This window comes from Aquarana catesbeiana, linkage group LG04, assembly GCF_042186555.1.
Source record: "Aquarana catesbeiana isolate 2022-GZ linkage group LG04, ASM4218655v1, whole genome shotgun sequence".
In the NCBI taxonomy this organism is placed as follows: Eukaryota; Metazoa; Chordata; class Amphibia; order Anura; family Ranidae; genus Aquarana; species Aquarana catesbeiana.
Window position 1 is genome coordinate 222,580,440 of NC_133327.1, and position 27,856 is coordinate 222,608,295.

Here is a 27,856-nt window from a genome sequence, read left to right on the forward strand (position 1 = left end):
ACAGGAATGAGAAGGGGACCAAGAAGAGAGGGAGGAAGCAGAAGGGTGAGAGAAGGGAAAAGAAAAGATGGACCAATGGACGGGGGGGATAATAGACCACCTTGCTGGCCAAAGTCGAGTGTTTAAGTTGGTTGAGTGGCCCTATCAAGTAGAGATCTGCCCTTGTCAGAATAAATATACATATTCCAGAAAAGCCAGGTTTTTTGTAACGTTCGTGTTTGTTTTGCGCAGATAGGACTAGGTCTTCCATTTTATTAATCTCTTTTATTTATTTTATTTTTATTCATTTGAGGTACTTATATAGCGCCGTCAATTTACGCAGCGCTTTACATATACATTGTACATTCACATCAGTCCCTACCCTCAAGAAGCTTACAATCTAAGGTCCCTAACTCACATTCATACATACTAGGGACAATTTAGACAGGATCCAATTAACTTACCAGCATGTCTTTGAAGTGTGGGAGGAAACCGGAGTACCCGGAGGAAACCACGCAGGCACAGGGAGAACATGCAAACTCCAGGCAGGTAGTGTCATGGTTGGGATTCAAACCAGCGACCCTTCTTACTGCTAGGCGAAAGTGCTATCCACTACACCACTGTCTTTTCTAAGCCACATTTGGATAGACGGGGGGGGGGTCGGTTTCTTTCCATCGAAAAGCGATGCATAACTTGGCAGCGTTAAGCAAATTACGTATTACCGACTTTTTGTACGTTGTAGCAGGAATGTCAGAGCAATGAAGTAGGAAAAATCCTCTGGCATGGGTAGTCTGTAAACTGTTGCGTAAGACTGCGCATTTCCAGAAGTTCTCCAGGCTAGGGCAACCCCAAAAGATGTGTAGCAACGTCCCCCTCTCCCTCCGGCACCTCCAACAGCGGTCTGTTGCTTCTGGAAAGAAGCAGTTCAGGACGGACGATACCATCTCGTAAGCAATTTATAATTGCCTTCTTGAATGCGCATGCACCCAAAAAAAATGTTAACCACTTGCTGACCGCCCCACACACATATACGTCGGCAGAATGGCACAGGCAGGCAAATGGGCGTACCTGTACATCTCTTGAAATTTGTCACCTATCGCGCATGCTGCGGTAGCGTGTGCGCGGGTCCTGCGAAATCGATGTTCGCCGGCGGTCCGCGTATGTATGTAAACAAGGCATTTCCCTGTTCTGCCTAGCAACATGACAGGGATCTACTGCTCCCAATGACATTGGGAGCAGTGATCTTTGTCATGTTGTAGTGAACCCATCCCCCTCACAGTTAGAATCACTCCCTAGGACACACTTAATCCCTTGATCGCTATCAATTTTGTTTGGGTACAACGTCGCATGACCGCGCAATTGTCAGATAAAGCGACGCAGTACAGAATCGCAAAAAATGCTCTGGTCAGGAAGGGGGTAAATCTTTCCAGGGATGAAGTGGTTAAGTGCCATTCACCTCTGAATGAATAAAAATCTTTATGGATATCTAGCTTATTAGAATTTAGTCTCTCTAAATAAAAAAATATGCACCAGCATTGTTTAGGGAAGCATGAGTTATTAATGTCTATTTTCTGTAGGTTTGGCCAAGTAAACACAAAACAAAAGTTTCTATTTAGCAATTTTGTAATTGGAAAAAAAAATCACAAGATAAAGCATTTTTTAATTAAAAGGAACAAACCTGTTTCATAACATTCGATGAGAGCAGCAGTCCTAAGCAGGCCCACTAAAATTCAAAGATAAATGTTTGTATCCAAATTGGTGTCATTCGTGCATTGAGAGAAGTCAGCTTTTAGGGAACAAGATGCTCCTTCATGAGGGTGAAAAACATATAAAAGAGAAATCTAATAAATACAATTAAAAAAATTCAGACAGCATAGGCCCTCTTGTCTGACATTTGTACGCGTTCAGGATCTCCAGGAATATAGCTGTTTTCTATTAATGTAAAGATGCTATGCTTATTATTCTAAATCACCAGCTTCCATAATAGCATAACCTGGATATTTTAATGTATATCCATGGATTCCAAACAAGTACGAGTGAAAGCTGAAGGCCATTTATTATCCAATATGGAATTTTTATATGATGTGGCATTATACTATGTGGTCATTATCATCATTTAAAGTGGAAAAACGTCTAACTATACCTATTCTTAAATCTCTCATACCCATCCTATCTACCTTGTATAAAAAAGATCTGTGTACTCATTTTTAGTCCACTCTGGTCATGTGGTCCTACAGCTCCAGATCCCTTGTGTAAGAGAGCACTCAACAACAGCTGTCACTCATAGGCTTCCATGGCCCAATCGTTGTCGGTGCTCCCTCCTCTCCCCTGCAGCAGCTGCTCGCTGACCCATGGGGAGCTGGAACTCAAGATCACATGACCGTAACGGAATAAAAATAGGTAAGTACACAAATCTTTTTTATATAGGTTTGGCAGATGTAGGGGGCTTTAATATTGCTTATGAAAAACACTTTTACTTCTACATTATTTGAATAGAATGCGGGGGATTATAATTATTATTATTATTATTATACACGATTTATATAGCGCCAACAGTTTACACAGTGCTTTACAATGTAGAGGGGGGGACTGCACAATTACAGTACAGTTCAATACAAAAGGTACAGGAGGGCCCTGCTCGTAGAGCTTACATTCTAAAGGGAGGGGGTGGTGGTACAAAAGGTAATAGCTGCAGAGAATGATTTGATGGTATAATCTCCATTGATTTGTATTGCTGTCTTTATCAAAGTTGGGATTGCGGTTCAGAGGGAAAGAAGGTGATGGAAAATCTGCAGAGTGGCAACAGAGATAGCATTAAAAGTGTTTCTAATAGCGTGCAGAATTGTTTTGAACTCTTTGAGGTTCTTTTAGGTGTATTCCTGTGCCAGTGCTGGATATTCCCCTTATTTCTCGTCTTGCTGTTACAAAGACAAGAGTTTTCAGGAATCCTCAATGGGTTCACAGACACCAACAGCCTGACAGGAGTTTCCACTCTTTCAACTCTATATAAATCAGATTAAGCTTTGTCTGAAGTTTGGTTTGTCTTTGGGTAATATATAATAATATATATAATATAATGTACATAGCCCCCTTTCTAGGGATATGGCCTTATCTTCTTAGCATCACTGTACATATGAATGCTCTCTGTTCCCATGCCCTGCACAGAGCAGGGCTTCCTCATACAAAGTGAAGGGAGCATGTCTCCTCTCAGGATTTTCTACATACTGTTCAGCGGGCAGCCTCTGCTGTTTCTAGGTAGTGCTGGGGGATAAAAATCATCGCTTTGCACGCTGCTAAGACTGACAACCTGGTTATGAGTAACAAACACGGCCTTGTTTACACTTGCTTTTGGGGTCAAGTAAAAACACATGGCTACTCCTTGTTTTTACTAGCCCTCAACCACTCCCCCTTAAGCTGCTCACATATGCTGCAGTCACGATGTTCGGCATCACGGTGTGACAGAAATGTTGTGTGACACAAATCCATAATGTTGTGCCTGGCGGCTGAATTGGTCCGCGCTGTAGCTGCATGCGTTGCAGTGGTGCCGGTTTTTAGGGGTTAAAACAGGCAGCGGGGAGGCAACAAAAAGCCACCTCACTTGCCATACCCCCTTCTGAGCGCACCACTAGTATAAACAAGCCCTAACAATGGTAGTGAAGTCTATTTATAAAGGAAACCCATTCTGAAAGAAATAAGAAAGTTGCCATTGCTGCCATCTCCTTCTTAAAATGTTAAGTTCCTGGCTGTCATGGTGACTGAATGGCTTTGATATTTTGAGTCACTCATGCAGAACAAGCAAACATATCAAGAGTTCCAACTTCACTTGCTAAATGCTAATTTTGACTGAAATATTAGCATGACTACCAGACAGCTAGCATTTTCAGAAGGAAGTTAGCACTGGCAGCATCTATAATTCTCTAAGCTAAGGTCTCCTTTAAATCCACAGTTCACAAGTAAAGGCTTTGTATAATTTCAGTTCAGGCATCCAGATGCTATAAAAATAAATGCAATTCCTATATGAGGAACAGGACATATTCAGACGGAAGCCACAAAGGCCTCAGGAATGCCTAGGCATTTCTCTGGACTTTGTGGCTCTAAACATTTTAGCAGCTCAGTAGTTGCTGCTCTCTTGCTGAAAACACTTATTGGTAGGGGCCCAGGTAAGACAGCTTCCTGTATAGTGGATGCCCAGGTAAGGCAGCCCTTGATTAGTGGAGGTTCAAGTCAGGCAGCCCCTTTTTAGTGGGGGTTCAAGTCAGGCAGCCCCTATTTAGTGGGGGTTCAAGTCAGGCAGCCCCTTTTTAGTAGGGGTTCAAGTCAGGCAGCCCCTATTTAGTGGAGGCCCATGTCAGGCAGCCACTGATTAGTGAAGGCCCAAGTCAGGCAGCCCCTGATTAGTTGGGGCCCAAGTAAGGGAGCCCCTGGTTATTGGGGCCCAGGTAAGGCAGCCTCTGATTAGTGGGGTCCAGGTAAGGCAGCTCCTGATTAATGGGAGCCCAAGTCAGGCAGCCCCTAATTAGTGGAGGTTCAAGTCAGGCAGCCCCTTTTTAGTGGGGGTTCAAGTCAGGCAGCCCCTATTTAGTGGGGGTTCAAGTCAGGCAGCCCCTATTTAGTGGAGGCCCATGTCAGGCAGCCACTGATTAGTGAAGGCCCAAGTCAGGCAGCCCCTGATTAGTTGGGGCCCGAGTAAGGGAGCCCCTGGTTATTGGGGCCCAGGTAAGGCAGCCTCTGATTACTGGGGCCCGGTTAAAGCAGCTCCTTGTTACTGGCCTATACTGACCTGCCACTTGGTCTACTACCAGGCAGCTGTGTGCTGCCTCAGATATGCAGCTTAACTGTTCAGCTTTATTTGTTAAAGTGACCACTGCTGACCAATATCAGGCTGTAAACTGAACTGTATGCCTTGGATGTAAAGATGTAAAGCTCTTTAAAACAAAATTGATATTCATGAATGGGTTTTGATCTATTATGTCAACTTTAAAGGAGAAGTCCAGCCTGAGCTTTTTAGGCTAGGCTTCTCCTCTGGGTCACAGGAGTGCAATTGGTTTTGCACTTGTGACCCGTTTTCAGCAGAGAACGATCTATAGTCCGCTCTCCCCTGACGTCACTGCAATCAGTCGAGGCACTGTGTCATCCCGACTTCCGAAGTCTGGATCCGCCAGCTGCCTTGACTGATGGCAGTCTCAGTGAGCCGCTGAGACAGCCGCTCCCCGCCCCTCCACAGCTCATCGCTCCAATGAGTGTGGCGGAAAAGAGCAGGAGAGATGCTGACTGACAGTCAGCAGTTCTCCGCGTGGGGAGGAGTGATAACCGAGCCATCGGCGATGTTCAGTGGCTCGGTTCTCAGTGCAGAGATGCCGGGGGACAGCTGCAGCATCGGTCTGATGCTCCATCCACCGAGGTAAGTATGAATAACAAAAAAAGCAAAAAAAAAAACCATACTTCTCTTTTAAAGAGAAAGGTGGGGGAGGGTTGGGCGCTGTCTTTACTGAGCTGTCTTTCTGAAAATGTCATGCTGACCCTCACAGTCCCAGAGCAAATATATCCTGTTTTTTCTAATTTCCTGATCTGCATTCTTGTTCTGGGGTCACTGACTCATAAATCATTAAAGGGATTCTGTCCCTTTGCAGGGGTCCTTTTCAGAGACACTGCCACCTTGCCCATGCAGAATAAGGTGACAGTGTCCCTGGCAAGACTGAATCTAGCTTGTCTGATCTAGGGGTGCAATAAAAAAGGTCAGGGGCATACAGTCAACACACTGTCGCTTTATCCTCTTCAGCTATCTATTTATCCCTGTTTTTCTGTCTTTCCAGCTTCCCCCACTGACATTGGCTGTCTGTGAGTGTTTCCTATACACTTTTGGTGCTTCTGTACTATGTGTAATGACCCAGAAATAACGCCTGACTACTGGGTAGTGCAAAAGCAGTGCAGGAGTGAACAAAGAATGTTAGTTCTCTATGTGTCTGCAATAAAACACGCATGCATTAGGATAGTGTTTCTTAACCTTTTTTTAAGTCACAGCACCCTATAAAAATATGCAAAATCTTGAGATACCCCAGTTCTGGACTGTGTTTATCATAGGGCTGAAACTAACGATTATTTTCATAATTGATTAGTTGGCAGATTATTGTTTTGATTAATCAGATAATAACCTTAAAAAAAGTGTGGTGTATAATTTAGTTAATACGTAAAGTTTAAAAAAAAAGGCAATTTATTCTTAAATATCTATATGCAGTGGTAAATATAAAATACTAATATATAGTTAGGGAGCAATATATGCTTAGGGAGCAAAATCTCTAATCCACTCGGAGAATTACAGACAGAAGAGATATACTGTACTGTATACACTATTAGAGGTTGAATTTGGTAAATATCATCAGACCCAGAGCTCAATTTTTTTATTTAAAGAAAAAAAAATAATTAATGACTGTTTTGCCGATTTTCAGACAGAACTGTAATATATTATATGCTGGCCATACAAAAACAATGTCTTTCTTAAAAAAAAAAATAAATAATTTTAAGAACGTACGTCTGATTTTCTAATTAGTGGGGTCAAATCGATGTTCGTTTTTGACCACAGTGATGGGAAAATGTGAAGGAGCAGAATAGAAAACTTCTTGGTCAAATGAATTTTCAGACAGTGTATGTGGTTTTCCTTCAGAAAATTCATTCATTTTAAAACAATGTTAAAAACAAGTGAAATTTTCAAACAACATTCTTTCATTCAGCGAATGTACAAAGATTTTACAATATGAATATTCTCGTCTGAAAATTGATCCGTGTGGCCAGCATAAGGCTCGATTCACACCTATGCAATTTGCTTTTGATCAATTTCTGCAGTGCTTTTTGCTGTGCATTTTGCATTTTTGCACACGCGATTTTGCTGCGATTTGCGTTTTACATTTTTTATCCTTTCTTTTGGCCAATTTGTTGTTGGCCAGATTAAAAAACACAAATCACTGCAAAAACGCACTACATGCTTTTCTGCAGCTTCTCCATTGAAGTCTATTAAACCAAAAAAAAAAAAAAAAAAGCACCATTTTGTATTGTGTAAAGTCCTTGACCCTTTCCAAATAAGCAAAGATGTGAACGTGTCCCATAGGAAACCAAAAAAACACATAGGTGTAAACCAGGCCTAAGATGTTTAGTAGTAGCAGAATGCTTTTTTTTGGATCACCTGCGATGATGGGGTTAAAAAAACTAAAATTAGCCCTTTATAGCACAAAAAGAACAGATACTCGCTACTATGAGGGGTTCATTTATACTGTGAAACAGTAATAATATATATTACTTATATCATATATATAATAATAAATACACCCATAAGTAGAATATATGGGAATTTTAACTAGGAGTCGGACATGAATCTATATGAAGGGTGGAAGGGAGATAGAAATCTTTTATATTAAAGTATTACTAAAAGCGGAAACTTTTTTAATGGATATGATCATTTTAAATATAATGCACAATACTGGTTAGCTTTTACTTTAAATTTAATTGTAATGCCTTCTATTACCTCCAGTCTATCACCTTCATCTTCTCTGGGTTCAGATGCTGATCTTCCCTGCACACAGTCTTTAACCACTTCCCGCCCGCCCTATAGCGGATTGACGTCCAGGAAGTGGTTGTTTTATCCTGACTGGACGTCATATGACGTCCAGCAGGATAACATGCCGCAGCGCGCCCCCGGGGGCGCGCATCGCGGCGATCGGTGGAGCGGTGTGTCAGTCTGACACACCGCTACACTGATCTTGGTAAAAAGCCTCCGGCGGAGGCTCTTTACCACGTGATCAGCCGTGTCCAATCACGGCTGATCACGCTGTCAATAGGAAGAGCTGTTGATCGGCTCTTCCTCACTCGCGTCTGACAGACGCGAGTAGAGGAGAGCCGATCGGCGGCTCTCCTGGCAGGGGGGGTCTGCGCTGATTGTTTATCAGCGCAGCCCCCCCGCAGATCACCAAACTGGACCACCAGGGATCGCCACTAGGACCACCAGGGAGAGGGGCAACATGTGGATGGCCAGGTATGTACCCCATGGCCATCCACATGTGCCCAGTGTGCCAAATCTGTGCCAATCAGTGCCCACAAATGGGCACTGATTGGCACAATTATGTTGCAGTGATGCCCAGCAATGCCACCCTTAGGGGCATCACTGCAAACAAGCAATGCCATCAGTGCCACCCATTAGTGTCCATTTATGCCACCTGTCAGTGCCCATCCATGCCCATCAGTGCCCATCTATCAGTGCCCATCCGTGCCCATCTGTGCCAACTATCAGTGCCACCCATAAGTAACCATCAATGCCACCTACGAGTGCCCATCAATGCCACCTATGAGTGCCCATCAGTGCCGCCTATAAGTGCCCATCCGTGCCACCTATGAGTGCCCATCAGTGCCGCATACCAGTGCCACCTATCAGTGCCCATCAGTGCCACCTATCAGTGCCCATCAGTGCCGCCTATCAGTGCCCATCATCAGTGCCCGTCAGTGCCACCTCATCAGTGCCACCTCACCGGTGCCACCTCATCGGTGCCCATCAGTGCCGCCGTATCAGTGCCCGTCAGTGCAGCCATATCAGTGCCCGTCATTGAAGAAGAAAACGTACTTATTTACAAAAAGTTTTAACAGAAAAAAAGAAAAACTTGTTTTTTTTCAAAATTTTCGGTCTTTTTTTATTTGTTGCGCAAAAAATAAAAACCGCAGAGGTGATCAAATACCACCAAAAGAAAGCTCTATTTGTGGGAACAAAATGATAAAAAATTTGTTTGGGTACAGTGTAGCGTGACCGCGCAATTGTCATTCAAAGTGCAACAGCGCTGAAAGCTGAAAATTGGTCTGGGCGGGAAGGTGTCTAAGTGCCTGGTATTGAAGTGGTTAAAGTATTTTTTTTAAACAACAAACATGTTATACTTACCTGCTCTGTGCAATGGTTTTGCACAGAACAGCCCTGATTCTCCTCTTCTGGGGTCCCCCACTGACACTTCTGGCTCATTCTGCATTCAGACTGCCCTAATAGCAAGCTGCAAAGTATAGTATAGAGTGTCCCTCAAGCAAGATAAAAAAACTTCTGCCTTTAGAACCACTCACTTCCTGCCCAGGACTACATGTCCCATGAGGCATTGCTCCTCACACATTCACATACACAAGTTCTCAGGCACTTACTGACATGTATGGATGGTGTACTGAGCTGTATGTGTGCTGCACTATATTTCCTGATATGTAAACAAATAATGCATTCTGTATGCAGGCCAACTAATTGGCTGGCCGATTAATCGATTAAGAAAATAGTTGATAATCGATTAGTTGGCGATTAATCAATTCGTTGTTTCGGCCCTAGTTTATTGGGTGTACAGCAGATTCCACCCATCACTTCAGAGTTGGCCCTCTTCACATCCATTATATCATAGTCGCCTCCTTCAAATCTGAGTTGCCCCTTCCCATTGGAGTCTCCCCATCACAATGAAGTTCCCCCATTATAACAGACTCCCCCATCTCAACAGAGTGTCTCCTCCATCTCAGCAAAGTGTCCTCCCATTACAACAGAGTCTCCCCATCATAACAGAATACCCCCATCACAGCACCCCTTAGATCCAGCCCTGGTCCCTGGCAAGGGCCCCTCCGACCCTCATATTCTCACATAACTTTGCTAGCTCACACTTCCTTGCTCCTCTACAGCTAGTGAGAATACCTGGCACTTTCAGGCATGGAGGAGCATGTGACCTGTTCCCCTGTGATGGTTCCTAGGCCTAGCAACCAATTGCTAGCCCCAAGCACTGCACAGGACAGGGGGAGTAATGTTACCACTGCCCTTGATGATGTAGACAAAGTCAGTCTTTGTGCCAGCTGCTGGGAGCAAGAAGCTGCGAGGGAACCCAGTTAAGATAAAATTAAAAGTTTGGGGGGTGCACTTTCTAGATGCGTAGTCACCTTACACCAATGTACAGATCAAATTTGTGAACAGGAGTTTGCTTTTGCACGATTGGATTGCCAAGAAATTCTGAGACTGTTTACACATTTAATGTATATATAGATATCTATATAAAATATCTATATATATATATGTATGCCTTATCAGTACCAAACATCAGGGTTATTTAAAGTAGAAATATGACCTCACATAAAAAAAATGCTGCAGCACTTAATTTTAAGTGTAACCTAGTCTTCCAGCAAAGAATTGTAGATCCTGCCAGTGAAGTCCAGCTTCCTGAATGGTGTGGCAATGATGCTTGCATTACAGTGGGATGAAAAAATGTTACATTGTTACTACTGATTCACAAGCCAGTAGCATGTCATTCAGCACTTAGCCACACCTATTCCAGCCCACTGCTTTTTAGAATGACAGCTGCTGCTAAAACCCTCCCACCGTGAGCTGCAGTATCTGGGAGGGAGAGCATGTGAGACAGAAATGAAGGAAGATTTGGCTGACACAAGGGAGATAACGTTTTTTTTACTAAATGATTTCCATGGTCACAACATTTTCACTTTCACTTTATGACATCAGCATTTTAATAATACAGTTATATTCGACATTCTAATATAAGATTACTTGAAAAATCTCCTTTCATGTTGCAAGTGCTGCCTGCCTACAGGTCATCTCATTCCACTATTTTCTGGATTCCCTGCATGCTTTACAGGTTCTCCTCTGACGTTTACTTCCAATTTATAAAGGACTACATTTCCCATAGTACCTTGCTGCTGATTCCTGTGCTAACTCCTCATTTTAGCACCGTTGTAGTCCAGAAGGCAGGCTCCTAAATGTGTGAGCATGGTTAATAAGTGTCACAGAATTCCAGGAAGTATATGTGTGGTGATCTTTACAAAGTAAGATTACAAACTTAAAGATGGTCACTAGAGTAATAGGAGTAAGCTAGAAATAATTGAAATACAATGTGGTAATGAAGACTTGACATTTCAACCATAGATTCACTTTAAAGTGGTACTAAACCGCCGGAAAAAAAAATCGGTTCCCTGCAGGTCTAAGCCGTAATGTGCTAGTATGCACCGCATACTAGCACATTATGACACACTTACCTGTACACGGAGCCCTCCAGTACAGTGCTGTCATGGCTCCCCTGGCGCTTCCATCTTCACCTGGTCTTCCTTCCATCTGAATGGCAGGGGCCGCAGTGACATCACTACTGCACATGCCTGCCGGAGCGCTGGCCTCTGGCATAGCTCTCTGTATTTAACAGCATTCTGTGTGCCCTGACTGTAGAGCGTTGCTGCGCATGTGCGGGTGATGTCATCGGCTATTGTCGACGTGAATTTCTCCTAAACTGTGCATGAGATATTAGTCTGCCCTCCTGTATGTATTGTATGCATGCATCTGTAATTCATGCGTGTAACTAGTGTTAGCATGTTGTATTATCTATGATATGTTTGTAGTAAATATTACAATCTGTGTGGATAAATTCTAGTCTGTATAATAGGCAGTGCTTGTACAAATCCTGTCACGCATGTTTCCGAGGTCATTCTGCAAATTCCTTGATTTCATTTCACCTAAACTAACTCCTGTGTGCCTGGGGCAGGAGAAGAGTCCCACTTCTCCCTGGAATTCACTCCTTTCCTCGTCCCTCTGTCACATCACCACCATCTGTGGAAGAGACGCAATGAACTTTGCCATTATTTTCGTACTTAATGTTCCATATATCTTGTTAAAATTAATTCTTAGTGGAAGAATGTTGCCTGTGCTAGCCTCATAGGTCACCTATTTTTAAAGGGCTTAAAGAAAACAAATTTATGCTGCAGCATCTAAAACAAAGTGATGTGCTCATGCATTTTATTTAGATACATACCATATTTTTAAATGTCCCCAAGGCTTTTATCATTTGAATTCCTTGCACGGTTCCCTATCTACAACTGATTCTGGTATTATGTGAGCATGGCTAAACATGAAAAAAAGTTTTTGTTTTTTTTCCCCTGCATGTACTACTTCTCCCCTGAGGCTGACGTGAGCTGCAATGTGCATATCTGGCAGCCTCAGTCAGTTGGGAACAAATTACTACAAATTTAAAGTTGAGTTATCTTCACTGATCCTTGATTTCGATAAAGAATCTCAAACTTGTAATATTATGTATGTGGCACTGTAACTATTAGGATGTATTTGTGGTATTTTCTTTAACAATATGTGAGTTCTCTGTGTCATCCAGCTCCCTCTTGCTGTTTTTCAGACAACTATGACATGCCAGAGAAGAACATATTTGGCTGGTATAAATGGGGGAGTCATATAAGCAGATGTCAGGATATGCAGATTGTCAAATAAACAATATATTCTATTTGAAAATGCCTTTTTTGAGATCCAGAAAAAACAGCTGGCTTTGTAAAATATGGGGCCAAAGAATGAAACATGGGACTGTAAATCCCTCTTAAAATCTGCATGTGTTAAATATCTTATTGATTCCCTTTCATCTTTAAAGTGATTGTATACCCTATTTTTTTAAAATAACAAACATGTCATACGTACCTGCTTTGTGCAATGATTTTGCACAGAGCAGCCTAGCACTTAACCTTTGGGTGGTTCAGTAGATATGCAGTTGGCTAAAGGATATATACCAGAGTGTGGTTGTAAATGAGATTCATTCGGGACAGAGACCAGGCTCTCCTGGCAGGGGGGGTCTGCGCTGATTGTTTATCAGCGCAGCCCCCCCGCAGATCACCAAACTGGACCACCAGGGATCGCCACTAGGACCACCAGGGAGAGGGGCAACATGTGGATGGCCAGGTATGTACCCCATGGCCATCCACATGTGCCCAGTGTGCCAAATCTGTGCCAATCAGTCACTAGTGGTGTACCACAGAGCTCTCTACTTTGTAAATGACAAAACTAAACGTTTGTTGGCAAGGTACAATAATACCTTGGATTATGAGCATAATTCGTTCCAGAAGCATGCTTGTAATCCAAAGCACTCATATATCAAAGCGAGTTTCCCCATAGTAAAATAATGGAAACTCAGATAATCCATTCCACAGCCACTGCTGGTCTATGCAGTACTGTATGTGGCCAGAGGTGCGGCGGCGCTGGTGTATGCAGTACCACATGTAGCCAGAGGTGCGGGGGTGCCTGTGACGCTTGGAGACACTCTGGAATGGAGTGTTACAGAGTGTCTCCGATCGTCTCCGAGTTCTCCACGAAGCCACCAGTGCCCCCGGCCTCTGCCCAAATACGGAAATGGACACACAAGTGGCTTGAATCCTGCTCGTCTTGCAAGACAACGCTCGCTAATTGAGTCAGGATTAAAAAAAAAAAAAAAAAAAAAAGCTCGTATTGCACCTCGTTACTCGCAATCCGAGGTTCCACTGTATGTCTTTTTGCTGATGACACACAGGTGTGTAATAGGGTTGATATCCCTAGAGGTGTCTGTAACATGGAACATGATTTGGCATTCCAGGGAGAGTGGCCAAAGCAGTGGAAACTGCAATTCAATGTAAAATAATGCACCTAGGGAAAAAGAATCCCTTGAAAGAGTACAACATTGGGGGTACAGTGTTAGTCAGCACTGTAGAAGAAAAAGATTTGGGGATGCTTATTTCAGATGATTGCAAAATGAGCAAACTGTGTGACCAGGCAGGGGGGAAAGTGATTATGATTCTAGGTTGCATCACTAGAGGGATCATCATAGAAGGAAGGAGGTCCTGATTCCCTTATATGGATCTTTAGTGAGACCTCAAGTTATGACTTCAGGCGAGCTCCGGTGTGTTGCGAAAAAATTCAGCATTTACACAATGCACTACAACACACCTCAAGGCTACATTGTGGGGTGCACGGGGCACATAGGAAAACATTTCTGTGCAAATCAATGCAGCTCAACTGAACTTGTGTGAACAAGCCCTTATAGTGTTGCTTGTTATGTGCAGACCATTTTGTCTTTTTACTCATCGTTTTATGTGGTCCATTCACCTAGCATGACTGTTGGTCTGTGTATATATATATATATATATATATATATATATATAATATATATATATAAATAAATGTGTTTATATATCAAAATTCAGCGAGCTCCTTGTGCGGTTTTGTTCTTGACTTACACCCACAGGATTTTCATGATGAAGCATAAATGGTAGAGACCTTGAGCCAAGTACTGTACCATTACAATGAGTGAACATCTGCAACAAGTTCAAAGCTTTCTAGGGACATGTTTGTTTTCATAGACTTTTCTCCACCAGGATACATTCTCTATTTACGTATTGCTCAGCACTCCTGTGTAGCGCTATGTGAGATGCGACAATTCTACAGCAGAGTATATATGTTAGAAGGCATTGTTTATTTAGTCATTTGATAAAAATGGAGACATCATGACATCACAACACTCATGTCTCTAAAGTCTAAATATAATGCTGAGAATTGCACATCTGCAGTTTGTATTAGATGTATTATATATTTAACAGAACCTCTGCATGCCGTACAAAACATTCTGCTCCTCGGGTTACACAATCACAGACACCACTCCACCCCACAACCTCACGTCCTCACTCCCTTTAAGTTTTATTTGACTTGACCAAGATTAGGCCACGTATGAGGAGAAAAGAGCTCCTCCAGTCAAACTATGTCTTAAAGTGGACCTTATAGCAGCATTAAAATTGTGAAGGAAGACATTCCTTACTTGTCAAAGTATACAGCAACGGTATCGTCTCTCAAAAATGCTGTGCATTTCATCATTGAAAAGTAGTCTATACAAGGCAGATGCCAACCCTGAGTAATGCCTGACCAAAGATGGCTCCGTGCTTCTGTAGAGAAAAGCAGATAAAGGTGTTGTCAAGTAGAGTATTCTGAGCTGGCCATACACTTAGTGGAGTAAACGTTAGGCAGGGCATACACTGACTAAAATTCAGACAATCTGGCCAAATTGCGATCAGTGTGTGGACTCCCTATGCTTGACAGAACAGCTGTTTAATGGACTACCGTTGAAAAGACATGTTGGAAAATTTTCCCCTGAACAGTAGATATTGCTGTTAGAATACAGGGGTTGATTAACTAAAACTGGATAGTGCAAAATCTGGTGCAGCTCTGCATACTAACCAATCAGCCATGCACAGCTGCACCAGATTTTGCACTCTCCAGTTTTAGTAATCAACCCCACAGCGTCAGAGGATCCCTCTATTCACCTTGTTTGTGTGGATGGAGATATGTGTCAACGGGCTAAACAAAAACAAAAAAAAAAGACAGTATGACCAGCTTTACACTTGCACATTACGTGTGCATGCCAGTAGAGAATTCTATCTTATGAAGACCTCAACTGCCCATGTTAGGTGGTCATCCTATGACCATTTCTTTTAATTGTGCACAATCAGAATTCTGGCACTGCAAATTCAAATCTTATAGATTTAGTCCTCTGTGTCGATGGCTAAATATCTAGAACTGGTCATCGAATGCCGCGTACACACAAGTGGATTTCTCGTCGGAAAAAGATATGACGGCTTTTCCGACAGGATTCCGCTCAACTTTGCCTTGCACACACACGGTCACGCAAAAGTTTGCTGAAATTAGGACTGTCAAGAACGCAGTGACGTATAACACTATGACGAACCTAGAAAATTAAGTTCGATGCTTCCGAGCATGCGACGAATTGTTTCCGAGCATGCGTAGGGAGTGTGCGCGTCGGAATTGCCACAGACGATCGCATTTTCGGATAGGAACTTTTCCCAACCAAAAAATTGAGAGCATGCTCTCAATCTTTTGCTGGCTGAAATTCCACCAGCAAAAGATCGATGGAGCATACACACGGTCGCATTTTCCGACGAAAAACTCTCATCGGTCTTTTGTCGGCCGAAATTCGATTGTGTGTACGCGGCATAGGTCTAAATTAGAATCCTTTTCTGGCAGGAATGGACGGCTTTAGTTACACCTTAGATCCCTTTTTATGCAATGGATGTCTCTAATTTCGAGGTGCCCATTATAAAATATACAGTATTTCTACAACTATAGGGACTTTGACAACATTGTATGTGTGACATCATTTTTACAGTGAAGGTCAGGACCGTAGGACATCTTTTACACTGCCTTGTATGTAGTCCTTGCAGTTCCCATATCAATATGCAGTTTATCTTTCTTACCTTCCCAATCCTAAAGTATACTTTGATTAGAATTTTAATGTAATCAGGGAAGTACACAAACTGCTTAGTTTGATGCTATTTCTGTTTTGTCCCCTGATTGCACTGAAGATGCATGTGTCTGTTTGTTAAGTGCATACATCTCGGAGTATGAGCCCCCTGCCAATGTTCATAATATGGCAAATACCACTTACATGCAGTCAAAGCTTAAAACAGTCTTCCAGCCTTTGACCATACACCTCAGTTATTTTGGTTTCCAGCCCAGACCAACATAACAGTGTGTGTTGTTGCAAATGCATCCTGCATGGCACATTGCCATTCTAAACAGAATGAGTCCAAGATATTTCCTTAAAAAATATGATCTACTATTCATGTGCTTTAAAGTATATTTGCCCAGAAAAATGTCTCTGGTGCTGTTCAGAATTGAGACATCAGTCAAACTTATGTGTGATTGTGCTGGATTTTTACAATTTGCATACACTCATTGATTTGTTTACTGCTTTAATAAATGAGCCAATGCGTCTTATTTATATACTCATTCCATTTGTTTTTTAACCATCTAAGGATTTTGTACTTAAAGCAGAGTTCCACCCAAAAGTGGAACTTCCGCTCGTTCCCCCCCCCCCCCCCTCCGGTGCCACAATTCGCACCTTTCGGGGGGGAGGGAGGACAGGATACCTGTCTTTGACAGGTATCCTGTTCCCACTTTTGGGAGCCACAGCCGCAGATATTGACGTCACGGCTCGGCTCCCTCCCCTTATCCCTGTCGCCGGGCCAGTAGGAGAGAGGAGCTTCACGCATGCACAGTAGGGTTACCGGCGTGAAGCCGTAAGGCTACACTGCTGGGTTCCCTTACCCGCGATGGCGGCGGCAGCACCCGACAGCTGATGGAAACATCAGCTGCGGAGCTGACATCGCTGGACTCCAGGACAGGTAAGTGTCCTATTAATAAAAGCCAGCAGCTGCAGTATGTGTAGGTGGGCGGACCTCCGCTTTAAAGGGTAGGTTCAAAAAACATATCTTGTACAAAAGTTTTTAGGATGCATCGCTTACATCCTGCTCCTCTCCCCTCTAGATATCCTCCAGCACAGAAATGAGGCAGGGGCTCTATGTGACTTTCTGCAGAGTCTGACATACACTGTGGGAAGCTCGCAGTGTGCAGAGAAATCAGACTACGCCGTTTTAATACAGGAGAGGGGCCTGTACATCTGTGCAAAACTGAAGGTAAGGCTTGCGTTTTTTTCTGCTTCACTGATTTTTTTTTTGTAATTTAAAGACTTAGAAAACAAGAGAACAAAAATTTAACAAAAAGGCCAATTCCACATACTCATGACATAGAATACATGGAAGATTGCCATTAAGAAAGTACAATTTACCTACTGACAGTGCAACTATAGAGGCCAAACATAAAACTGTCTAATCAAGTGTACATGTATATCAATTAATGTACTGAACCATATCTATTTCCATACCAAGTAAGCCAGTGGTGCCAATTGGCTACCATTGAGAGTAAGTTTCCCCTACTAGACGGAAACACTCATTCATACATACTGCACTATGGTGACCATCTCTGAGCAGAGAGGTATATCAGAAGTTTTCCAGTGGCACTTATTGATCTTTATGCATACAGGATTCTTAAGGGGGCAATGACAGACAGACATTGATAGACATTAACATTTTAACATTTTATTTGGGTAAAGCAAAAAAAAAAAAAGGAAAACAATACAAAACAAAATCACGGTTAGTACAAAAATGGTTACAGATCAAAATAATACAACACTGATAGGATTTCTAATTTGTATGAGAGCAACCATCACACCATAGGTAGTTCCTAGGAACAATTCCAAAGGGAAAGCAGTTTAAGCTCCTCGAACACATAGTCTGAGCTCAGGGAATTCAAACCATAAACGTCCCTATTGTAAAGATGTAGTAGGGTAAACAAAAGGGAGGAAAAGGAAGAAGGGGATGGAGAGGGGGGAAACCCAAAGGGGAAAAAAGAGAGAAGCAGAGAGTATCACAAAGACAGTCGTCTAGCCTTCACCCATGCGACATTGACCTTTGAAGGCTGGATTCACACATGTGGGGTGCGAATTGAAGCTCCAATTTCACAGCTAATTGACAAAGTAGTTCAGAGTTTCAGATAAGTTTTTTGATCAGGATCAGGTCAGGTTTATACCAGGATAAGGTCAGGATTTTATCCTGTTCACAAGGGAATGACGTGTGATTCAGAAGCGTTCCCCTAGAAGTCAATGGGCCTAAATTCGCACCTGAGCTGGACCGCACTGCTCAGAAAACTAACAGGACTCTTTCACACTAAATCTGCACTCCGGCTGCACCGGACATGTGTGAACAGGCACAATAGAAAGCAACGTTCTTTTACATGTCATGTGAATTGGATGTGGTTCAAAATGCATGCAATTCACATAAGTGTGAACCTAGTCTCTAAGAGTTAGAGATTTCCTTAGAAGCTGATTTGAGGATAAGCCATGAAGGTCTGTGCTTTTCTTTGGAATGGAAGGTTTGTCCCATTGGTGGAAGTTGGCTGTGGAGAGAATTAAGTTGTAGCACCCCATTTTTGGTCATTGGCAGCAACAAAAAATTAGGTTGAGTTAACCCTCCTGGCGGTAATCCAGAGTGTGGCTCGGGTTTAAAGTTCAGTACCATTAGCGGTAACCCCAAGCCACACTCGGGATTGCATTGCAGAATCCCAGTACAGCGTATGTACCTTGTCACCAGGATCCTGCGATCTTTCACCCCGTTGTGACCCCCTGCGGATCCTCCGCCCGTTGCTTGGTGTGCTGGGAGCCCGGCGGCAAATTCAAAAAGTACAAAAATCATAACACACACAGTACACTGTAATCTTACAGATTACATTACTATATCAAATCATTTCTCCTTCCTTTTGTCCCTAATGCTTTGTGCAGTACCCTGCATGCACTTTTATATTATATATACTCTTCTTTCTGCCTGGAAACTGGAGATTGTCCATAGCAACCAAAACGTGTCCCTTTACATCAAAAGAGGTTTTAGACCAGCTAGAAAACAGCGATAATAAATTAGAACTCTTGCAGAATTGAGCGATTGTGAATCGTGGGGAAATACATTTTATTATTATTATATTATTATTTTTTATAATTATTTATAGTTATTTATTATATTATAATTTATGATTTTGTGTTTCAAACTTTATCATACCGGGGATGTCTACTAGACTCTGGTTTGGACAGATTTAAGTGTGTTATTCCTAAGAATTACAGGCCTACAATTCAAAACGCCAAATTTCTAGGCGAAACAATGTACCGCTTTGAGATTGAAAAATCTGACATAATCATACCGCCAGGGAGGTTATAATAGCAATCCAGGAACTAGCCAGCATTGGGACTGGCAGCTCAGGAATAGAGCCACTAAAGGCCAGAATCAGGTTACAAACATTGGTCCAGACAAGCAGCAGTTTCAGATTGTAGGTCACAAGCCAAAGGTCAAAACCCAGAAAGCATGTTTTAATTACTGTCATGCCTGATGAATCAGTCTCAGTTGCGATCCCTATGGAACTTGTTACCAATCAGTATGGAGAAATGTTAAATTGTGCTAAGAGTAAAGAGTGTTTTCAATGAACACATATTATGAGGATATGTTTACCTGAAACATAGTTTTGTGTGATTTTCACAACCTTACATGCAGTGGCAGCCCGTGCATTAAGGGCGCAAGGGCGCCGCCCCCTCTCTCCTGCCACCCCCCTCTGGCATCAATAGATAGAGTCATGCATTGCATGACTCTATCTATGGCTGCCCCTGCCAACCCTTATTCAGGTGCCTGGCACCTTTTTAGGAATGGGGTGCCTGAATTACAGCGGCAGGGGGTGGTTTTAAATCACATGATTAGAGCCATAGACTCTAATAGGCGTCAAAATAGGTGACCTGCGGTCACTCAGCTGTGTTAGAAAAGCAAATGGATATTCGCTTTTCTAACACTAAACTGCCTCTCCGCCAATCAGGTGCTCGGATCTGTTACCCGTCACCTGATTAGCTGAAAAGACAGGCGCTGTGATTGGACGCCAGGCGTCCAATCATAGCAGAGGACGGGTGGAGAGGACAGGAGAAGACATTGTGGAGCTGTCCCACCGAGACAGGTAAGCGCAGACGGCGGGCCAGCGAGGGGCACACTGGCAGCATTTGATATGGCACTGTGGCTGCCTTTGATGGGGCACAGTGGGAGCAATTGATGGGCACAGTGGCGGCAATTGATGGGCACAGTGGCTGCATTTTATGGGGCACAGTGGCTGCATTTGATGGCACAGTGGCTGCGTTTGATGGCACAGTGGTGGCAATTGATAGGCACAGTGGCTGCATTTGATGGCACAGTGGCTGCGTTTGATGGGCACAGTGGCGGCAATTGATGGGCACAGTGGCTACATTTGATGGCACAGTGGCAACAATTGATGGGCACAGTGGCTGCATTTTATGGGGCACAGTGGCTGCATTTTATGGGGCACAGTGGCTGCGTTTGATGGGCACAGTGGCGGCAATTGATGGGCACAGTGGCTACATTTGATGGCACAGTGGCGACAATTGATGGGCACAGTGGCTGCATTTTATGGGGCACAGTGGCTGCATTTGATGGCACAGTGGCTATGTTTAATGGCACAGTGGCGGCAATTGATGGCACAGTGGCTGCGATGGATGGGCACAGTGGCTGCGATTGATGGCACAGTGGCTGCGATTGATGGCACAGTGGCTGTGATTGATGGCACAGTGGCTGTGATTGATGGCACAGTGGCTGCGTTTGATGGCACAGTGGCTGCGATTGATGGTACATTGAGGCTGCAATTGATGGGGTTTTTTCTGAATTTTTCAGTTTGTTTGCGCCCCCCGAAAAAACTTTTGAGCACCAGCCGCCACTGCTTACATGCATGTTTCTCCTCCATATTTTGTTATTGTATCAAATATAGAGAATTGTAAAATAACCTTTAGATGAAGCTCTGTAACAAATTGCAATTGCTGTCTCTCTTTGTTCAACAACTTTTGAAGTTAGATATCAACCACATAGAGTATGTGTTGTTTTCAGTAAGTTGGCAGACACATAGGGGTTGATTTGCTAAAGGCATATACAGTAGGCTGTTCACTTTGTAAGGGAATTTCTTAGCTTAGTGAATGAAGTGAAGTTCTGATGATTTCCATCGTCCAATCTTGTGCAAGCACAATTGCTGTTTATGTTTTTTTCTTGAGCATAATTGGATATTCTTGCTTATGAATATTCACCACATTCATTAACCACTTGCCGACCGCACTATAGCTGAATGACGGCTACAGAGCGGTCCTCCAGTTCTGAGAGAGTGTCTATTGACGTCCTCCCATAACCGCGTCCGCTGCGGTGCGCACATGGCACGCTCTGTGATCATTGTATCCTTCGGACACAGCTTATCACAAATCGAGGTAAAGAGCCAATCACAGTGGCCCCTTACCACATGATCAGCTGTGTTCAATCACAGCTGATCACAATGCAAACACAATTGCCAGTTATCGGCATTCCTTTCCCCAATCTGTCACAGTATGAGATGAGGAGAGCTGGTAACCGGCAGGTGTAAGAGGGAGCATCTACACTGATAATCAGGGCACTGATCATCACCATCTGTCCTGCCTATCAGTGCCCATCAGTGCTGCCATTCAGTGCACACTAGTGCCGCCTCATCAGTGCCCATCTGTGCTGCCTATCAGTGCCCATCAGTGCTGCCACTCAATGCACACTAGTGCCGCCTCATCAGTGCCCATCTGTGCTGCCTATCAGTGCCCATCAGTGCTGCCACTCAGTGCACACTAGTGCCGCCTCATCAGTGCCCATCTGTGCTGCCTATCAGTGCCCATCAGTGCTGCCACTCAGTGCACACTAGTGCCGCCTCATCAGTGCCCATCTGTGCTGCCTATCAGTGCTGCCTATCAGTGCCCATCAGTGCTGCTTTATCAGCACATCAGTGAAGGAGAAAAATTACCTGTTTGCAAAATTTTATAGCAGAAACTATAAAAAACTTTTTTTCTTTTTTTCAAAATTTTGGGTCTTTTTTAGTTTGTTTAGCAAAAAAATTTTTAAAAAGTGGCGATTAAATACCACAAAAAGAAAACTCTATGTGTGTGAAAAAAATGATAAAAATGTCATTTGGGTACAGTGTTGCATGACTGTGCAATTGTCATTCAAAGTGTGACAGTGCTGAAAGCTGAAAATTGGCCTGGGCAGGAAGGGGGTAACAATGCCTAGTAGGCAAGTAGTTAAGCGAAAGAAAAATTCTCTTGTAAAGCACGCAACCTATTTAACTTTAGTAAATCAACCCCGTAGACTTACAGTGTTGGAAGGAGCAGTAAAGCACAACCATCTTGTGGTCCTTTTAGCATAGGATCAAGTCATTATATATCGTTCAGTCTAGCTTTATTACCATGCATAATTGAATGTAGCCCTGGACTTGGTGAGTGTACTGTTTTTTTTTACCTCTATATTCAGATATATTTGATTATGTTTACAGAATAAAAATAATTCTTTCTTCCCTTTCCCTGTACCTTCATAACCCTGATTCCAGACCTTCTTTTTAGTAGTGGGAATGGTTGGTATTTATGTAAGGAATTTATTGTTGTCTTTGTTTACCTTGGGGAGATTTGCCTCCATTCCTTTGTGGTCACTAAAAAAGGGAGTAAAAAGATTCTCCCCAATGGTGACATACAGTTGAGTTGGTAAATGTTCTATTCCCTCTCTGTGTCCTTTTTTAGGAGATTTTGTAGGAGATTCTCCTTGCTTTCTGTGTGTTCACAAGAACAGGAAGACAGAGCGACACAGAGCAATAAATTCTGTAGGGGATGTAAACATTTCCTATTGTTCCTAACGATGTTGGACTTTTACTTTCAATAAGTGTATTTAAAGCCCAACTTCAGGGATTTTTTTAATTCATCCTGCCAGTTGATTCAGATTCCTCCATCCATGCTATACAGCACAGGTGAACAAATCTCCCACTGCAGCTTTAGTATTTTGACAGCTGGCAAGGCTGGCAAAACAGCAGCCTTTGTTCTGTTCAAACTTTTCAACAGGGTCCTTGAATGAAAGTTAAACCATCAAATTTTGGCCAGCAGGGCCACCCATCTAGCAAATTTCAGCTGGTTTCTCTGGAAATGGTCAAAAGTCGCACAGTGTATGGGCAGCTTTAGAAAAAAAAATATATACCCCTTGCAGTGGGTCCCATTCCCCGTACTACAGGGGTTAAATGCTCTTATCTATAGAGTGTACAAGAACAGGCATCGTTTCTCTAAACCCCACTCCAGCGCTGCCCTCTTCCTGAAGGTTTGGTCTGTGGTTGGTCCCACAGTGTCATTATATATAATGCGAGTCTATTAACACGGTATTGTAATTGGTTGGGGCAATGTGCAACCACAGACTGGAGCACCTTAGAGAGGAGGCTGTGGGGGGACTGGTTGCACTGCTGGGGGGACCTTGATGGGGTTCAAAAAATGGTAAATATCAATTTCTTCCAGCACTCTTAGATGTAATTTTTTAATTCCTGGAGTTTGGCTTCAAAAATTACCTTAAAGCGGAGTTCCACCCAAAAGTGGAACCTCCGCTTATTTGCTTCCCCCCCTCCGGTGCCACATTTGGCACCTTTCAGGGTGGAGGAGGGAACTGGTCCTCATCCCTACTTCCTGTGCCACATTTGGCACCTTTCAGGGTGGAGGAGGGAACGGGTCCCCGTCCCTACTTCCGGTGCCACATTTGGCACCTTTCAGGGTGGAGGAGGGAACGGGTCCCCGTCCCTACTTCCAGTGCCACATTTGGCACCTTTCAGGGTGGGGGAGGGAACTGGTCCCCGTCCCTACTTCCAGTGCCACATTTGGCACCTTTCAGGGTGGAGGAGGGAACTGGTCCCCGTCCCTACTTCCAGTGCCACATTTGGCACCTTTCAGGGTGGAGGTGGGAACGGGTCCCCGTTAATACTTCCGGTGCCACATTTGGCACCTTTCAGGGTGGAGGAGGGAACTGGTCCCCGTCCCTACTTCCGGTGCCACATTTGGCACCTTTCAGGGTGGAGGAGGGAACTGGTCCCCGTCCCTACTTCCGGTGCCACATTTGGCACCTTTCAGGGTGGAGGAGGGAACTGGTCCCCGTCCCTACTTCCGGTGCCACATTTGGCACCTTTCAGGGTGGAGGAGGGAACTGGTCCCCGTCCCTACTTCCGATGCCACATTTGGCACCTTTCAGGGTGGAGGAGGGAACTGGTCCCCGTCCCTACTTCCGGTGCCACATTTGGCACCTTTCAGGGTGGAGGAGGGAACGGGTCCCCATCCCCACTTCTGGGAGACGGCGCTGTGGCGCCGTCCCTCGGACGTTCGGCCCCCCTCCTCCTTCCTCCGCACCCCCTGGCCAATTAGAAAGTGCAGCGTGCTTCGCGCATGTGCAGTAGGGAACCGACTGTGAAGCTGAAAAGCTTCACTGATGGTTTCCCTTAGTGGAGATGGTGGCTGCAGCACCTGACAGCCGATCCGAAAATCGGCTGCGGTTCCAACATCGCGGGCTTCCTGGACAGGTAAGTGTCCATATATTAAAAGTCAGCAGCTACAGTATTTGTAGCTGCTGACTTTTTTTTTTTTTTTTCCCCGGGCGGAACTCTTTAATAAATGACTGCCGGGGGATTGCTGCGCTGAAACAAAACATACCTCTTTTAGTAAATATCCATGTCCTCATTAACCAAAACAGTTTCTTCTGCTCGCTATAATATCGGTCTACAGGAATAAATGTTGATGTAGTAATTGCAGCGACCTACATAGCATTCCTCTTAGTCAGGTGTCTGTGGTTCAGGTGTTGCATCATTTTGAGGATTAATTTATTTTATGTAACAGTCTGAGGCATAAATAATTGCAGGATCATTCCAGAGATCTGAAAAAAAATGTAAATGAACTGCCTTAATACAATGCTCATCATTGATATGTTTTGTGCTTTTTATATCTAACATTTATTTTATGAAGGTAGATTTGTATATATTAAGGATTGCTGCCAACATTTAACTAAACTGGCAAAACTCAGAACATTAAATAAAATTATACCTTAGGAAGACCACAGTGAAGCTTTACATATCCATCAGGAGAACTGGCTTAGGGCTCATGCAGACTACATTTCAAATGAGCTCAAAGAAATGTCTCCTACAGGCTTTTGAGCTTTCTTGAGCTCTCATTTTTTTCTGCCTGGAAACTCCCCTCCTTGTTAGCCAATGTGTCCATGCACATTATGGCTTTTTCAGGAGTTTACAGGCATATGCTTTTGCAGGCAGAAAAAAATCCCACCAAACTTGCATTTTTGAGAGGAGCTTTCGAGCAGAAAAGACGCCTTAGTGCCCCAAAACACACAAAAAAGCATGAAAAAGCTCAAAGAAGCTCAAAGATGCACAAAAAAAGATAAAATGAGCTGAGGGCAGGGTTTGTGAATAAAAAATCGCTTATGCTCAAATAAGCTCAAAGAAGCTTGAAGAAGCTTGAAGAAGCTTAATAAAAACGTGCAAAGGAGCACAAAAAAGTACAGGCTTCTTCAAGCTTTTAGCCACAGAAATAAAAGCTCAAATGCCTGCAAAAGCAGTTTTGTTTTTTGTTTTTTTGAGCTGCAGTGTGCATGAGCCCTTAGAGAGCAAAGGATGGTGTTCTATTTCTTCTATTAATGTATGCTATGGTTAAAGGCCAACTCCATGAATTAAGAAGAAAACTACCCCAGGGGATACAGGTACAAGCATTGTTACGTACCCTATCCCCCGCTAAAGTCAGTTCTTATGCTGCCCCATTTGTGGGTGGTCCCTTAAAATCATCATGAACAATGCAGGACCATTACCCCCTATTGTATATGGCGGGGGCAAGCGGGCAACTGTGGCTGGAAGTGCCTTAGAGAGGAGGCTGTGGGGGACCGGTTGCACTGCTGGGCAAAGCCCGCTAGAGCGTAGAATAGGGTACATATTTAATCCTTATTTTGGCACCCCTACACATGTAAGCATTTAATGCTTGTAGTGATGGGGGGAAGGGGGTGACTGCAACGGTAGATTTTTGTTTTCTGATTCCTGGACTCGGGTTTTATGAATAAAAGGTAGTTTATGGCCAGTTTGATCAGTGCTGAGGGCCAGGGCCATGGCAAGGTCGGAGATAGCCAGTGATAAAACCTTTATACCTGGGTCTGTACCTGGACCTCTGGTGTAGTACATTCCATGTAGGCAGCAGTGTGACTGAATCCACAAAGCTGAATGTGGCAGTCCTTCCAGATTTCACTGGAGTGCTTAGAAAATAAAAAGAAGCCTCTGCTAGTTTGTGGCTGGAAACAATTGGGTTTGCCATTATCCAATGATTGCATTTCTTTTTTAATTTTGTGCGAAGATTCACAAGGTGCACATGGCTTAGGAAGCTTGCGGACAGGTATGGCACTGACTTTCTACGAATTCATAAGCTGAGTATTCTTTCAAAAAATGAATACAGGCTGGAGATTTCATTGAAGCTTCAAACAGCTGTCTTGTGCTGCTGAGTTAGCATTTTTGCAGTGACATGTTAAAGCATAACCCGCACATTGCTAGGGCAAATAATCTTTATGTAAAATATGCTGTGGAATTCTTGGCATTTATTATAAAGTAACTTACATGTGTGGTTGTAAAATACCATTTAGAAGAATTTTGTACATGTGTGAGCTTATGGATTCCATCTAGTAAAAATGTAGTTCAGCATGAACACACTGTAAGATCAGTCTCAGTTTTTAAAGTGAGTGACAAGTTCTACCTGTTCAGGCTATACCAACTGATCAGATGAAGGAAGGACTGAGATTTTTTGGCCTGGGAGGCAAACTCAATCTAATATGCCCTTTATGGGTCTGTGTTGATGGGTTTTTGTTCTCTTCAAGTGGGTTTTGCATTTCTATATAAGTTCATGGGAATGCAAAACCCATTTGAAGCAGGTCAAATGCAGGCCAGAATTTGATCAACTACAAGCTCTACAAGACTCTGGTTCGGCCGCACCTGGAGTATGCTGTCCAGTTCTGGGCACCAGTCCTCAGGAGGGACGTACTGGAAATGGAACGAGTACAAAGAAGGGCAACAAAACTAATAAAGGGTCTGGGGGATATTAGTTATGAGGAAAGGTTGCGAGCACTGAACTTATTTTCTCTGGAGAAGAGACTCTTGAGAGGGGATATGATTTCAATATACAAATACCATACTGGTGACCCCACAATAGGGATAAAACTTTTTCGCAGAAGGAAGTTTAACAAGACTCGCGGCCACTCATTAAAATTAGAAGAAAAGAGGTTTAACCTTAAACTACATAGAGTGGTCTCAGCGGGGAGCATTGATAGTTTCAAGAAACTATTAGATAAGCACCTGTATGACAGCAACATACAGCGATATACAATGTAATACTGACATATAATCACACATAGGTTGGACTTGATGGACTTGTGTCTTTTTTCAACCTCACCTACTATATAACTATGTAACAAGTCAAATGCACCTGTCCACCAATTCTGAATGATCTCAGAAGCATTTCAATCCGATGATGTCACATTGAGTGAGGCTCAATAGCTAAAAGTATACACCACAAAGTGTGCCGTGGTGGCCCTAGTAATAGATGGATGGGATGCAATGCTAGTGAATGTGGTTTATTGTAACACCTTTTCACATATTCTAAATGAGAAAATACTTTATGAGCTGAAAAAGATAACTACTGCTCTTACAATGTTATGGATTTACCTAAATAAAATACTAAATGACAATTTTGTAGTCTTCCAGCAGTGCTGTCCTTTGCACCTTAGAGCTAAAGGACTTGCCTTTGCCAGGGGCTAT

At 43.3% G+C, this 27,856-nt stretch overlaps 1 protein-coding gene across 2 annotated transcripts in view; it reads left to right on the forward strand.

The window, feature by feature from the left end:
• The window catches only part of FNDC3B (fibronectin type III domain containing 3B), a 471,921-nt gene that overhangs the window by 56,222 nt on the left and 387,843 nt on the right, over positions 1–27,856 (forward strand). Inside the window, exon 2 of one of the 2 annotated variants that reach the window (XM_073626229.1) lies at positions 17,105–17,253. The exons of the other annotated variant lie outside the window; for it this stretch is intronic. The gene's annotated coding sequence lies outside the window, so the exon portion shown is untranslated. The remainder of the gene's footprint in view (positions 1–17,104; positions 17,254–27,856) is intronic. 2 annotated transcript variants of the gene reach the window in all.